This window comes from Triticum aestivum, chromosome 1D (assembly GCF_018294505.1).
Source record: "Triticum aestivum cultivar Chinese Spring chromosome 1D, IWGSC CS RefSeq v2.1, whole genome shotgun sequence".
NCBI lineage: Eukaryota > Viridiplantae > Streptophyta > Magnoliopsida > Poales > Poaceae > Triticum > Triticum aestivum.
This window is the reverse complement of record NC_057796.1, coordinates 360,193,020-360,207,266: the sequence shown is the minus strand read 5'-3', so window position 1 is coordinate 360,207,266 and position 14,247 is coordinate 360,193,020.

Below are 14,247 nucleotides of genomic sequence, written 5' to 3'. Positions count from 1 at the left end.
TGGAGATCGAACTCCTGCTCGTGTGGATCAGGACCTAGAGGATGAAAAAGAGCGCTAGGTAAAGGCCAGGAGGGTGAGGAGCGCACGGTGGGTAGGATGGTGGTGTCGATCGTGCTCGGGGACGAACGGAGGCGACGAGGAAAGGCGCCGACCGGCGCTGTCCATGAAGTAGAAGGAAGCAGGGGAGAAGATGACGATGAAATTGGAGACATAGTGGAGGTGACCTAGTGCGGGGAAGATGCTTGAACGGACGTAGTGGACGTCGAGGAAGAAGATGGACATGTCGGAGATGAGCTTGACGCCCTCCGGCTGCGAGCACGACGAGGGACGCCGGCGGGGTTTGTTTGTTCATGAAGAAGAAGAACGAGAGGAAGCGGAGACCTTGTGGCGGCGGGGAGAGGGGCAAGAGGGAAACCCTAGGGCGTGGGGCTGCGGCTTTATAGATGCACGGATGGACAGCTCGGCCACGGGGGCGCCTTGGTGGCCATGTGCTCTGAATTTACTGTGAGGAGGAAGAACAAGGGGAAGGAGAAAGGTGATGGAGAGAGAGACCGACAGGTGGGGTCGCCTAGGTGATCCACGTAGGATTTACCAACGAGAGGGAGAGAAGGGGCACGCTGGCGCTGGCTGGGCTCAAGGACGGGAGGAGGCCCAAGTACAGCGCCCAGGTCCTGCTTTAAATACTTTCTGCAAGTAAACAATCCACAGAATAGAAGAGGGAAATGGCCAGGGGTTTAGGGGATGAATTTGAAAGAAGTAACAATATTTTTGTACTTCTGGAATTATGCAGGATTAGAATAAATTGACTTGGCAATTTTTAGAGGTAGAAAAATAATCCAAGTTTGAAAAAATTCAAACTTGAGCCATTTTTTAACCCAACCAAAACAACCCCAAAGGATCTGTAATTTGGCAGAGAGGGTGTAGGCATGGTGTAAGATTCATAGAAAATAAGTGAACATTTTACTGGGATAGGAAAATGCCACTTGCAATAAATGTGTGAGAATTGAAAGGAAGAAGCTAGTCATGGGGTGTTGCACTTGATGATTGTTTAGGTGGAAGGGCAAGATGGAGCAGCAAAGAAGAAGAGGAGAAGGAGTTCACAAAGATAATAAGCCCACCACAAATATACACACGATAAATATGCACACTACAATGATGATCATGATCCAAATGCAACATAAATGACAAAGGCAACATCACATCATGAAGCATATAACAAGGCAAGGATGGCGCAATGCAATATAATAAAAGATGAACATGAAGCAAGAAGCAAAACGACAATGGCACTCATCATGATCATGGCAACAACATAGGGAAAAGAAATATGGAAAAGAATTATGATAATGCAGAAACATAATAAACACACATCAACAACTAAAATAAATGGAAGGGCAACTGAAGCATCGGTCTCGGGGCGTTACAACTCTCCTCCACTAACAGAAGATCTCGTCCCGAGATCTTAGAAATGAGACGGAAGAAAAGAGGATGAGGTAACCAAGAGCGCAAGAGAAAATATGACCAAGGTCGAGAGCACTCGGGTGGACAAGAGGAACGGCGAATGTGACGAGAATCAAAAGCTCAAGGAATAAGATAGACTCTGTAACCACTCCGGTTAGAACAAGATAGAAAAGGAATAATAAAGAAGGAATTTAGGCAGCACTCTGGATGAACATGGAAAGAATAGAATATGAACTTGAGAAGATGGAACGATACTTGACGAGATGTACAACACAATGCCTCCGGAAGAATTGAAAGAGATGACTGAAAAGAACGAAGAAGAAAATGACATCTTCTACCACACTTGAGTTTCAAAAGCATCCTGAAGGAAGGAAAAATAAGCTTGTTGTGGACTTATTGAAAACATCTCAAAATTATCATGTGATAACCGGCCACAAACGGAAATGGTTGAATAGCTAAGAAGATCACAGAAATGCAAAACTCCACTTCACAAGAATACGGAGAATTACTTGCACTTTGAGACGCAAGAAGAAAAGATACTTGAGCTCCAACAAGAATCTTGATGAACACTTGAAGAATGAATTAAGTCATGATGAACCACTATGAAGAGCTCCGATGACAAAAGGATGATGAGATAGCATTGAAGGATGAAAAGAATAAGATTAAAGCCTTGTGATGATACAGATGGAGCTTCGCGACGAAACAAGCAAGAAGCTTGGAATTCAGGAAAAGAAAAGACGAACAACTTAGAACCGAGAAATTATTCATCATGAAAAATCTCTGAGGGAAGGAATTAATCAACTTGATGAAAGAAGAAGAAGAATTATGTTATGCTTATCCTTCATCAATTAAATTGATGAGAAGCAATGGATTTGCATACTACTTATTCACGTTGGAAAAGATTAAGGGGAGAAATAGAGAAAACTTGAGAATAGGTCTTCATGAACCACCGGTAGGATTGGAAAGAAACGAATGAATAGATACGATAACAGAGGAAATGGAAATCTTGAACGAACCACCATAAGAATTGAAAATGAACGAAGAGAAGATAACGAATCGCCGGAAAGAATTAGAAACGAACGAAGATACTTGAGTGAAACAAGATGCAAAAGAACGAAGAGATCACAAGCTTATTAAAGAATGTTTGAATGAGGCACCGACACAAATATGGGAACGAATGAAGCTGAAAACTTGGAGCGAGGGAATCTTCTGTGATGGCCTCCGAATGATCGAAACGGAAGACAACTCCTGAGATACTCCGGATGGGTAAGAAAAGAGTCACACGATTGGAAACAGTTTGAGAGGGTAACAGGAAGTTAGAACCACGAATCTGAATAGCGGAAAAAAAATCTTCTACGGTCTTCAAATGTTGAGAATGACGACGGGAAACACCACCAAAATTGTTGAGATACTCCGGGAGAATGAAAAAAGGGAAGGTTGAACCGAACATGAAAGAATTTGAAAGCGAACTTGGAGAAGGCATATGACTGATGAAATCCATACTTACGTCATACTTCGAAAAGAGTTTGAGAATAACTCTAGGAAAATTAGAAGAGTCGGGTAAGATCCTGGGAAAGACCTATGGGTTAGGGCCCACTAAAAAGAAACACCATTGGAAAAGGATCATTTGAATGAGAAATGATGCACCGGAATGATTGAAAGATTTGAATGAGGTGACAACCTCGAAATAATTTTGAAGGCAACCACGAATCTTCTGAGATGTCTTGAGCACTCCGGAAGGATTAAATGGCGAGAGGAGAACGATCAAAGGGAAACATTTGAAACAAGGAAAAGAATATGATCAAACCGAGAAAATTGAGTTGAATCCACCGGAAAGAAAAACGAGACGAACAATGATGAAGTCAACGAGAATTCACCGGTTGAGACAACTGAGGAAAGACTGAAGAGGCTCCGCACGAATGGAATTGATGCCCGAAAGAGACTCAAGCTCCGGGAAGAAAAGGGGTGGGAGGGCGGGAAAACGAAGGAAACTTGGAAGGGAGAACCGACGAATAACTTGAAGAGAAGACACCATTGAAATGATTGAGGAAAGAAAGCAAAGGCTTCGCACGAGTAGGATGGATACTCGATTATGGACTCCGGTTCCGAGAAGGAGAAGGGTGGGCGGGTGGGAAAAGAAAACAACTTGGGACGGGGAAAACGACATCGGTTGAGAAAGCACTGAGGACTGATCTTGCAAAAGATGACGAGGATCGAAACCACTCGAAGAGAAGTGCACCGGATTGAAAATAGGATGGACAACGAACGAAAACTAATCGTGAGATCCTTAAAAAAATTGAAGGGGAAGAGGAGTAGTTCAACACACCTACGTCAAGATTTCTCACCAGAGCGAAGAAGGGGCTGAGGAGTAAAAAGAAGTCCTACTCTCCGATATAACTAGACTCCGAAAAAGTTTTCTTCTAGACTCGACATCGGCCAAACTACACGATCAATCAAGGGGGCTCCTATGGTCGGTCGAGGCTCTGATACCAACTTGTTACGCCCAATATGTGATACTATCCTAAAGAGACTCGAAGGTCCCACCAAGGATAGAACCGCATATTGACACGCTTTTGCAAGGTGGATATCATTACATCAACATTACATAATATATGGGGATACATACAAAAGGCACAAACGCCTCAAGAATACATCAACATCACACAAGAGATCAACATCCTACTATGGATGAAACGCAAACAGAAACTCAAACAATATCCACCCTGCTAGCCCAGGCTGCCGACCCGGAACCTAACCCAAGATCGACGAAGAGGAAGAAGAACTCCAACATGAGTAAACATCGCTCTCGCGTCATGATCATCGCATAACCTGTACCTGCAACTCGTGTTGTAGTAATCTGTGAGCCACGAGGACTCAACAATCCCATTACCATGGGTATCAAGACTAGCAAAGCTTAATGGGTATGGAAGGGGTAAAGTGGTGAGGTTGCAGCAACGACTAAGCAAAGCTATGGTGGCTAACTTACGAAACAAGAGCGAGAAGAGGAGCTAAGCAAACAGTTGCCAACTAGTAATGATCAACAGTGATCCTGAACTCCTACTTACGTCAAACATAAAACAAATCGTGTTCTCCTCCAGAACTTCCTCGAAAAGAGACAATGACAGGTACGCACGCGGTTGGTGTATTTTAAAAAAGTTTACTTCAAGTTTATTACAACCGGATATTAACAAATTCCCATCTGCCACATAACCACGGGCACGGCTCTCGAAAGTTTATACCCTGCAGGGGTGTCCCAACTTAGCCCATCACAAGCTCTCACGGTCAACGAATGATATTCCTTCTCCCAGGAAGACCCGATCAGTCTCGGAATCCTGGTTACAAGACATTTTGACAATGCTAAACAAGACCAGCTAAGCCGCCCGATGTGCCGACAATCCCGATAGGAGCTGCACATATCTCGTTCTCAGGGCAACACCGGATGAGACATCCTACGAGTAAAACCAGCCCTCAAGTTTCCCCGAGGTGGCCCCGCGGTCTGCTCGTTTCGGACCAACACTTAGAGAAGCATTGGCCCGGGGGGTTAAAATAAAGATGACCCTCAGGTTGGCCGACCCAAGGGAAGGGTAATAGGTTGTTAGGCAAATGTAAAACCAAGGTTGGGCCATGCTGGAGGAGTTTTATTCAAAGCGAGCTGTCAAGGGGTTCCCATAACACCCAACCGCGTAAGGAACGCAAAATCAAGGAACATAACACCGGTATGACGGAAACTAGGGCGGCAAGAATGAAACAAAACACCAGGCATAAGGCCGAGCCTTCCACCCTTTACCAAGTATATAGATGCATTAATTAAATATAAGAGATATTGTGATATCCCAACGTAAACATGTTCCAACATGGAGCAATCTTCAACTTCACCTGCAACTAGCAACGCTATAAGAGGGGCTGAGCAAAGCGGTAACATAGCCAAACAACGGTTTGCTAGGAAGGGTGAAAAAGGTTAGAGGTGGTTTCATGGCAGTTTGGGAGGCTTGATAAACAAGTGGTAGGTAGCGCGATATAGCGATAGCATCGAGACAACTAGCATAGCAATGATAGTAATGAGATCCAAGGTGACGGCAATCTTGCCTGAAATCCCGCTAGGAAGAAGAACGAGTCCATGAAGTAGATGAAGCAACGTAGCCGAACGAATCCTCACAATCGCAAAGTTAAGAGAACTATCGAGAAGAAGAAGCACCGGAAACAAGCAAACGACATGGTAAACAACCATCACATAAACATGGCATGATGCACAATCAAGTATGATGCATGTCTGGTTTAAAGAGTTATGGCAAGAGATGATGCATAATAAAAACTACCTATCTAGGCAAGTTTAAAGGAGGCCGGAACAACAAACAACAATTCCGGAAAATCCTCACATGCATATTTCGAATTTGGTAGTGTTCTGCTCTATACACAATTTTAACTTTGTTAAACAGCCAAATAAAATGCAGCAAGTTAATCTATGCATTTTTCTACCCCATTTACATATAAAGTTTATTAAATTTGGAGCTACGGTTATTTAGATATGAATTAAACCATTTTAGCAAGTCATTTGTGCAAATTAAATCAAACAACAATTTGAACATTTTTAAACATGGATGGAAGTTGCATAATGTTAAAGAACATGAAAATCTTAGCATGATGCATGTATGCCATGTTTCATTTGGATGCATGGGTACTTTGATATGAGCATTAGAAAATAGTGGCAAAACTGTAATTATGCAATGCACTGGAAAATAACGAAATCCACAGGCAGAGGAAAAAAATGCACACGCCAGAAGCATTAGAGTGCAGCGGCCCAGAAGTGGAATCGGGCCCAACCGGCTATGTGTGTGTGTGCTCGAATTAAAATAGAGAAGCAGGGATAAAAAGAAATCGGGAGACCCATGGATCGAACCCTGAACCTCCTGGAATTGGAGTGGCTGCGCTAGCCAGTTGGATGGATCAGTGCCAGTGTTCCGCTATGGGCTCGACTTCATGTGAAATAGGAAAAGGGCTGCTACTCTGTCTAAGCAAAAAATATCACAGAACAAAAAGAGCAACCGTGGGGATTTGATCTCTGGTCACCCGGGTGCAAACCTGGTAGTCTAACCAATAGCAACAGAAGTGCACTTGAGACAAATCGCATACAAACTCTAACTGAACCAATAGTCCGAGCGAACCTGACAGAAACAAGATGAAAAAGAAACACGGAAAATAACAGGGGCGCCTAGGATTTGATCCCCAGACCCCTCAGTAGGATAGTGACTACTCTAGCCACTGCTAGCTGTCTCCTTGTGATACAAAGGGAGATCGGGGGAACAAATAGCATGTGCGCATCGCGACCAGGACCAAAACTGAAGCGTCCGCAAGGGCGGGGAATCGCCGGTGACGGGAGCCAATAGCAATAGCTGTTGTGGTTGCAGAGGACCGGCGGGGGTGCAGAAACGTGCCAGGGTGCGTGTGGTGGCGCAGCGGATGCGAGGGTGCGTGTGCAAGGGGCCGCGCAGAGGAGGTAACGAAGCTGCTACCATGGCGTTCATGGAGATCGAACTCCTGCTCGCGTGGATCAGGACCTAGAGGATGAAAAAGAGCGGTAAGTAAAGGCCAGGAGGGTGAGGAGCTCACGGTGGGTAGGATGGTGGTGTCGATCGTGCTCGGGGACGAACGGAGCCGACGAGGAAAGGCGCCGACCGGCGCTGTCCATGAAGTAGCAGGAAGCAGGGGAGAAGATGACGATGAACTTGGCGACGTAGTGGAGGTGACCTAGTGCGGGGAAGACGCCTGAGCGGATGTAGTGGACGTCGAGGAAGAAGATGGACATGTCGGAGACGAGCTTGACACCCTCCGGCTGCGAGCACGACGAGGGACGCCGGCGGGGTGTTCTCTTGGGTGCTCTGTTCATGAAGAAGAAGAAGAACGAGAGCAAGCGGAGGCCTTGTGGTGGCGTGGAGAGGGGGAAGAGGGAAACCCTAGGGCGCGAGGCCGCGACTTTATAGATGCACGGATGGACAGCTCGGCCACGGGGGCGCCGCGGTGGCCATGTGCTCTGAATTTACTGTGGGGAGGAAGAACGAGGGGAAGGAGAAAGGTGAAGGAGAGAGAGACCAACAGGTGGGGTCGCCTAGGTGATCCACGTAGGATTTACCAGCGAGAGCGAGAGAAGGGGCACGCTGGCGCTGGCTGGGCTCAAGGAACGAAGGAGGCCCAAGTGCAGCGCCCAGGTCCTGCTTTAAATACTTTCTGCAAGTAAACAATCCACAGAATAGAAGAGGGAAATGGCCAGGGGTTTAGCGGATGAATTTGACAGAAGTAACAATATTTTTGTACTTCTGGAATTATGCAGGATTAGAATAAATTGACTTGGCAATTTTTAGAGGTAGAAAAATAATCCAAGTTTGAAAAAAATTCAAACTTGAGCCATTTTTGAACCCAACCAAAACAACTCCAAAGGATCTGAAATTTGGCAGAGAGGGTGTAGGCATGGTGTAAGATTCACAGAAAATAAGTGAACATTTTACTGGGACAGGAAAATGCCACTTGCAATAAATGTGTCAGAATTGAAAGGAAGAAGCTAGTCATGGGGTGTTGCACTTGATGATGGTTTAGATGGAAGGGCAAGATGGAGCAGCAAAGGAGATGAGGAGAAGGAGTTCACAAAGATAACAAGCCCACCACAAATATACACACGATAAATATGCACACTACCATGATGATCATGATGCAAATGGAACATAAATGACAAAGGCAACATCACATCATGAAGCATATAACAAGGCAAGGATGGCGCAATGCAATATAATAAAAGATGAACGTGAAGCAAGAAGCAAAACGACAATGGCACTCATCATGATCATGGTAACAACATAGGGAAAAGAATTGTGGAAAAGAATTATGATAATGCACAAACATAATAAACACATGTCAACAACTAAAATAAATGGAAGGGCAACTGAAGCATCGGTCTCGGGGCGTTACACCCATTGATGGAGGCCTATGTAGATGAAGTGAGGAAGCTGGAGGAGCGCTTTGACGGTATCCAAGCGGAGCACGTTCCCCGCGCGGAGAACGACATCGCCGATTACCTGTCGAAGCGTTCGGCATTCAAGCTACCTGTGGAACCAGGTACCTTGTTGCTCCGGTTAACTCAGCCATTCGTCGAACCTTGAATAGGGCAGAACAAGCGGAGGAAGTTAGGTCCCAGCAAGTACTTTCCCGCCGAGCCCCCTGGGGCTGCCGACAAGGATGTTGCCGTGCACACTGAGCCTGCCCAAGAGCAACTGGCTCCGGCAGGGCGTCAAGCCCTGGCCGTGGAGACAGCCGCTCCTATGGCAGAAGAGATGCCTTTGGACCTTGCTGTCGAGCCCCAGGCTCCGGCATGGGTGCAGCATACCATCCGATTCCTCCAAACAGGGGAGCTTCCTGAAGAGCAGGAAGAAGCAGAAAAAGTAGCCCATCGGTCTGCCCTGTACCAGTTCGTCGATGACGTCCTGTACAGGAGGAGGCCGAACGGTGTGAAATTGAAGTGCATCCCCGGGGAGGAAGGACTGGAGCTGTTGGCGGAGATACATGGAGGCATATGTGGCTCCCACATAGGGTCGAGGGCCCTTGCCGGCAAGGCGTTCCGGCAGGGTTTCTTCTGGCCCACCGCCCTCCAGGATGCGACGACACTAGTAACCAAGTGTGAAGCATGTCAGTTCCATTCAAAGAAGCTTCATCAACCAGCTCAAGCCCTCCAAACAATCCCTCTCTCCTGGCCATTCTCGTTCTGGGGGCTCGATATACTGGGCCCCTTCCCCCGTGCTGTCGGGGCCTTTGAGTACTTGTACGTTGCAATCGACAAGTTCACAAAGTGGCCGGAAGTGGAAGCAGTGAGAAAGGTGACAACACAGTCAGCCGTCAAGTTCTTCAAGGGACTGGTTTGCCGCTTTGGTGTGCCAAGCAGAATTATCACTGACAACGGCACGCAGTTCACGAGCCACACCTTCATGCAGTACGTTCAAGACCTCGGCAGCAAGGTCTATTTTGCTTCCGTGGCACACCCCTGGAGCAACGGCCAAGCGGAGAGGGCGAATGCTGAAGTGTTGCGAGGCCTGAGAACGAAGACCTTTGACAGGCTACACAAGAGCGGAAGGCGCTGGATTGATGAACTGCCGGCGGTTCTTTGGTCGATCAGGACAACGCCAAATCGAGCCACCGGTCAGACACCCTTTGCCCTAGTATATGGGGCAGAGGCAGTTCTCCCCATGGAACTCATATACGAGTCACCTCGAGTGCTCGCTTATGATGAGCTTGAGCAAGAGCAGTTGCGGCAAGATGACGCAATGCTCCTTGAGGAAGATCGTCTTCGGGCGGCTGTGAGAGCAGCATGCTACGAGCAAGCCTTGCGCCGCTACCATAGCCGCAAGGTTCATGCCCGAAGCTTTGAGGAAGGCGACCTTGTTCTTCGGCGCATTCAGACGGCCAAGAATACCAACAAGTTGACGCCGAAGTGGGAAGGCCCTTATCGGGTAATACGAGTCACCAGGCCCGGCGCAGTCCGCCTGGAGACCGAAGATGCTGTCCCAGTGAGTAATTCCTGGAACATCGAGCATCTTCGCAAGTTTTACCCATAAGGCACGGCTTGCCGGGCCCCCCGGCAAGCCACCTTTTGTACAAGCTTTGCCGGCAAGGCATGTAACCCTATGTACAAAGCCAAGCGCATACCCTGAGCATAAATAAACGAAGCGCTGGTGCCCTAAGTTATAGCATGCATGCTAGGTTGAGTCTCTTCCTCAGTTAGGGTTGATAGTGCTTAGCAGCGACTAACCCCTAGCCTAGAGGTCGGGTGTGCGCCTTTTCTGTTTTCTTTGGTTCCCAGGGCGCTTCTGCTGAGCCACTTTGGAAAAGGAGAACGAACTGACGCTCTGACTGCGGCAAGGCAAGATTGCCGGGGGCTGAAGACACAAGGGCACAACCATGGCAAGCCAAGGTCGCATGGGCTGCGAATTCAGATAAGTCTTTCATTCCCCTGTTATGCATTTCTGTATGGAACTGGGACATGTGAAACCTCGTTTATATTCTTAAAACCACCGTGCTCCCCTTTTCCTGTACCCAAGAGCTATTCCATGGGTCGGAACTTGGTCGTAGTCGCGGTGGCAAGAGAAACAGACGAGGGGCCTAACTCTGCTTCGCCCCTGCCTCTGCCGAGAGCGTGAGAATGGTTGGCTGAAGTGGGGGAACGGCAAGGCCTGTTGACGGGCGACAATGTTTATCCTGAAAATAACAAGGATTCGTCCTTGGCATGGGCCTCGCTCACGCACAAAAAACCCGGCAAACACCCTTTTTCATTAAAAACGTCCCATACAGGTGCAGTTCCTACGGAATGAAAAACATGAGCAAGGGGATTACAAGTCTAAAAATTAACAAGTGCCCGCAGGCTTACAAACTAAAAATAGATAAGGTGCCCGTAATCCCTTTCTTGTCCCTCTCCTTAGAAGGTGAAGCAAGACAGCGGGAGGGCGAAAGAAGCGCCTAGGCAATGCACGAGTACAAGAAGGCACCAGGAGAACATCTCGGTGGCCATCCCGGAGAGAGGCTGGTGATGATGATGACGGGAGAAGAGCTGGAAGACGAGGCGGTAGGACTAGCAATACGCGACGAAGGCGTCGGTGCCCGTGTACTCCGACTTGACAGCCCGCCACCCGCCTTCTTCGCTTTCTCCGGTCCTCCTACGCCAGTCGCCCAAGGAGGCAACCCTGAGAAGTTCAAGGGGCTCGCTGTAGATGCTGCTGCTGCCGACGCCGCCCCGGGACGGCGGGTCCGACACCTAGTCGGACCCTCCATCCTCCCGCCTATTACCCTCGTCATCGCTGTCGCTGTCCTCCTCGTCACTCTCACTCGAGGAGGAATCTTCATCATCGGCGGAGCTCTCCACGCAGCACTTCAGGCGAGTTCCAAGATCTCCGAAGACCTTGACGGAGAGAAGGCTGCCCTCCATTAATTTGAAGTAGAGGACGAGCCCCACCGTCAGGCTATGGATGCGAGCAAATGTCTTCCATCCACGACGGAGATACATAACATGCAGAGCGGGGAAGTCGATGTCGACCCGCGTACCGTCGGTCCCGCAGCCCCTCATGTGCAATCTGAGGGTTTGGGGCGGATCGAGCTCCATCTCCACAGCAAAGGGGGTCGGGAGACGGAGACGACGACGCGGTGGCCGGCGCAGCCTGATGAAGAACTCGCGGGGCCGGTCCCTGATGTGGCCCTCCATCGCGGGAGGCATCGCTGGCAGAGGCACTGCTGCCACGCCACCTCGTCCCCCTCTCCCCCGACCGCCGGGGCGACCTCGGCCATGCCCCCTCCCCCTTCCTCTTGTGGCTGGCTCCGCCGCCACGGGCCCGTGGGAAGGAGGAACGCGCTGACGAGCAGCGACCCTTGCTGCCACCGTCGAAGGCCCAGCACCTCCTCTGGCCATAGCAGATGGAAGAAAGAAGCAAAGATGAAGGGGGATGGATACTGAAGAATGTGGGGTGGTGCCCTCTCTCTCCCCCTCTTTACAAAGGGGCGGGGTCGAGACCCAGCTGCCCCGCTCAGCCAATCCAGCCATCGGGGGCGCAGGGAATCGGGACCGACCCGCTGCCCCAACCAGCGACAACCCGGTTTCCCGCCTCCACAGCTCACCACCTGCATGAAGGACGCGTGGCGAGCGTGCAGGGTCGAAAGGATGGGTGAGGCGACCGTTCCCCGCCCCGTGATCAGGGGTGGTGGGCGCCTTAAGGACCGCGACCTGAGTCCATCCAGTAAATGAGGATTCCTCCACGATGTGACGCATGCATGCATGCGGGAACCGCCCCACGCATGCCGCCCACGTCACGCGGACCCCTCCACGTCGCGCATTCAACACGGGTCATGGGGAAGCGCAGCTGATGGAAAATTACCACGGTAGAAACCGCCCGTCCTGCCCGCGCACCGTTTTGGGCCTGGCCCAACAACGTGTCGCGCTTATGTGTGGCCCAGGCCCGGGGGCTCCTGTTGGTGTACAAAAGAAGGGGCGCACCTTTGTACCCCTTTACCTGTGCACGGACAGTCGGAGCCGCGCCCACGGCCGCACCAAGCAGAACAGGGGAGGTGAACTGAGGTAAAACCGAAGCCCAAGACAGCCAGAGCAACGTCAAGGCCGAGGCCACAAAAGAGCAGAGAGACGAAGCAGGTTCCCCCGGCAAGGCCCTTTTCGGGGCGGCTCGTCCAACACCAGCGGAGCGCACCACCCTTGAGCCCACGGTCTCCAACACCATCAACCACGTTGGGCTAGGGCTCGGGAGGCACCTCCATGGTGGCATGCAGATCTTTGTGAAGACAAGGAATATTCAAGATCAATTGAGGATTAAAAGACAACGATCCTCGGCAAGATCCTTGCCGAGGGGAGCCACAAGACCCCCGGCAAGATCCTTGCCGGGGACAGTAGAATGCCACGGCGAGGCCCTTGCCGGGCCACCCAGCAAGGCCCTCGCCAAGGGCGCCAGCAGGGCCACCTCCAGGCCCGCACCAGCCAAGTCTCCACCGCCGTTCGCATGCAGCTGCCAGCCCAAACCAGCTGGGTAGGCACCTGCGTGGCAACATGCAGCTTCCAGGCCAACTCAGCACACGCCTGCGTGGCGGCATGCATATCTTCATGAAGACCCTGCCACCGCGCCACCTCAGCTGCCTGCCTGCCTACATGGCGCCGCATGCGTCGCTAGCCAGGGCGCGTGCCGAAGCAAGGAGGAGCGGCGACGGACGGGACGGGCCTCGTTCCCGTCCCCAATAAAGCAAGGGGACACCTAAGCGATGCATTAAATGCGTCTTGTCCTGTAATACGAGCGATAAGCTCGTAGCACTGTACGCCTTTCCACCTCCGCGTGTCGAAGCAAGGAGGAGCGGCGACGGACGGGACGGGCCTCGTTCCCGTCCCCAATAAAGCAAGGGGACACCTAAGCGATGCATTAAATGCGTCTTGTCCTGTAATACGAGCGATAAGCTCGTAGCACTGTACGCCTTTCCACCTCCTGTGTGCCACTGTGGCAGCCCCTTTCGACTATAAAAGGAGGCCCATGGCGTACTGGAGAAGGATTCGGCTCTTTGAAACCACGCATCCACCATAGCTAGTTCGAGAGCTCAAGAACTCTCCGAAATACAGCACCAAAGCAGGACTAGGGTATTATGCATCCTTGCGGCCCGAACCTGGGTAAACGATCCTTGTGCTGACCGCTGATCCTACTCTTCTCACAACCCCGCGCCCCGCAACCGTAGTAGGGTTTCTTGTGATCCCATAGGTGTCGTTCCATACCGACAGTTTCCCAGAGCAACAAATATCCAGGCAGCATATGTGGATTACGTCCCATTTTTGTTCTCTTTAGCCACCTTTTTCCTATGTGAGGACAACAAACCGATCAACCTGGTCATTCTCTATTGCGTTGTCATGCCTTTCTACCCTTCTTCAACCAAGAGACATGAGACTCGTTCGTTAGCTACTAATTTTCCCCTTTTCAACCTAGATGCGGGTTCGATGCCTACTCTCTTGGACAGTACAGTCTCCCTTCCTTTCCTTATTCAACCACGACATGGATTATTCTGCATGAAGTAGGGTTTCCTTTAATAGTGCAAATTAAGGTTTTCGTCTGCGTGACCAGCAGAGCAGAGGACATGAAATTGGGAAGATGGTGGAATGGAAAAAGATCCACATGCAGCGACGTGGCAGATGGGGCAATAGAACAAGGGTATGGTTCGAAAAGAGGTAGCATACCTGAGGGTCGCTGGGAAGTGGCTTCGCTCGTGGTCGTCGTCCTCCGC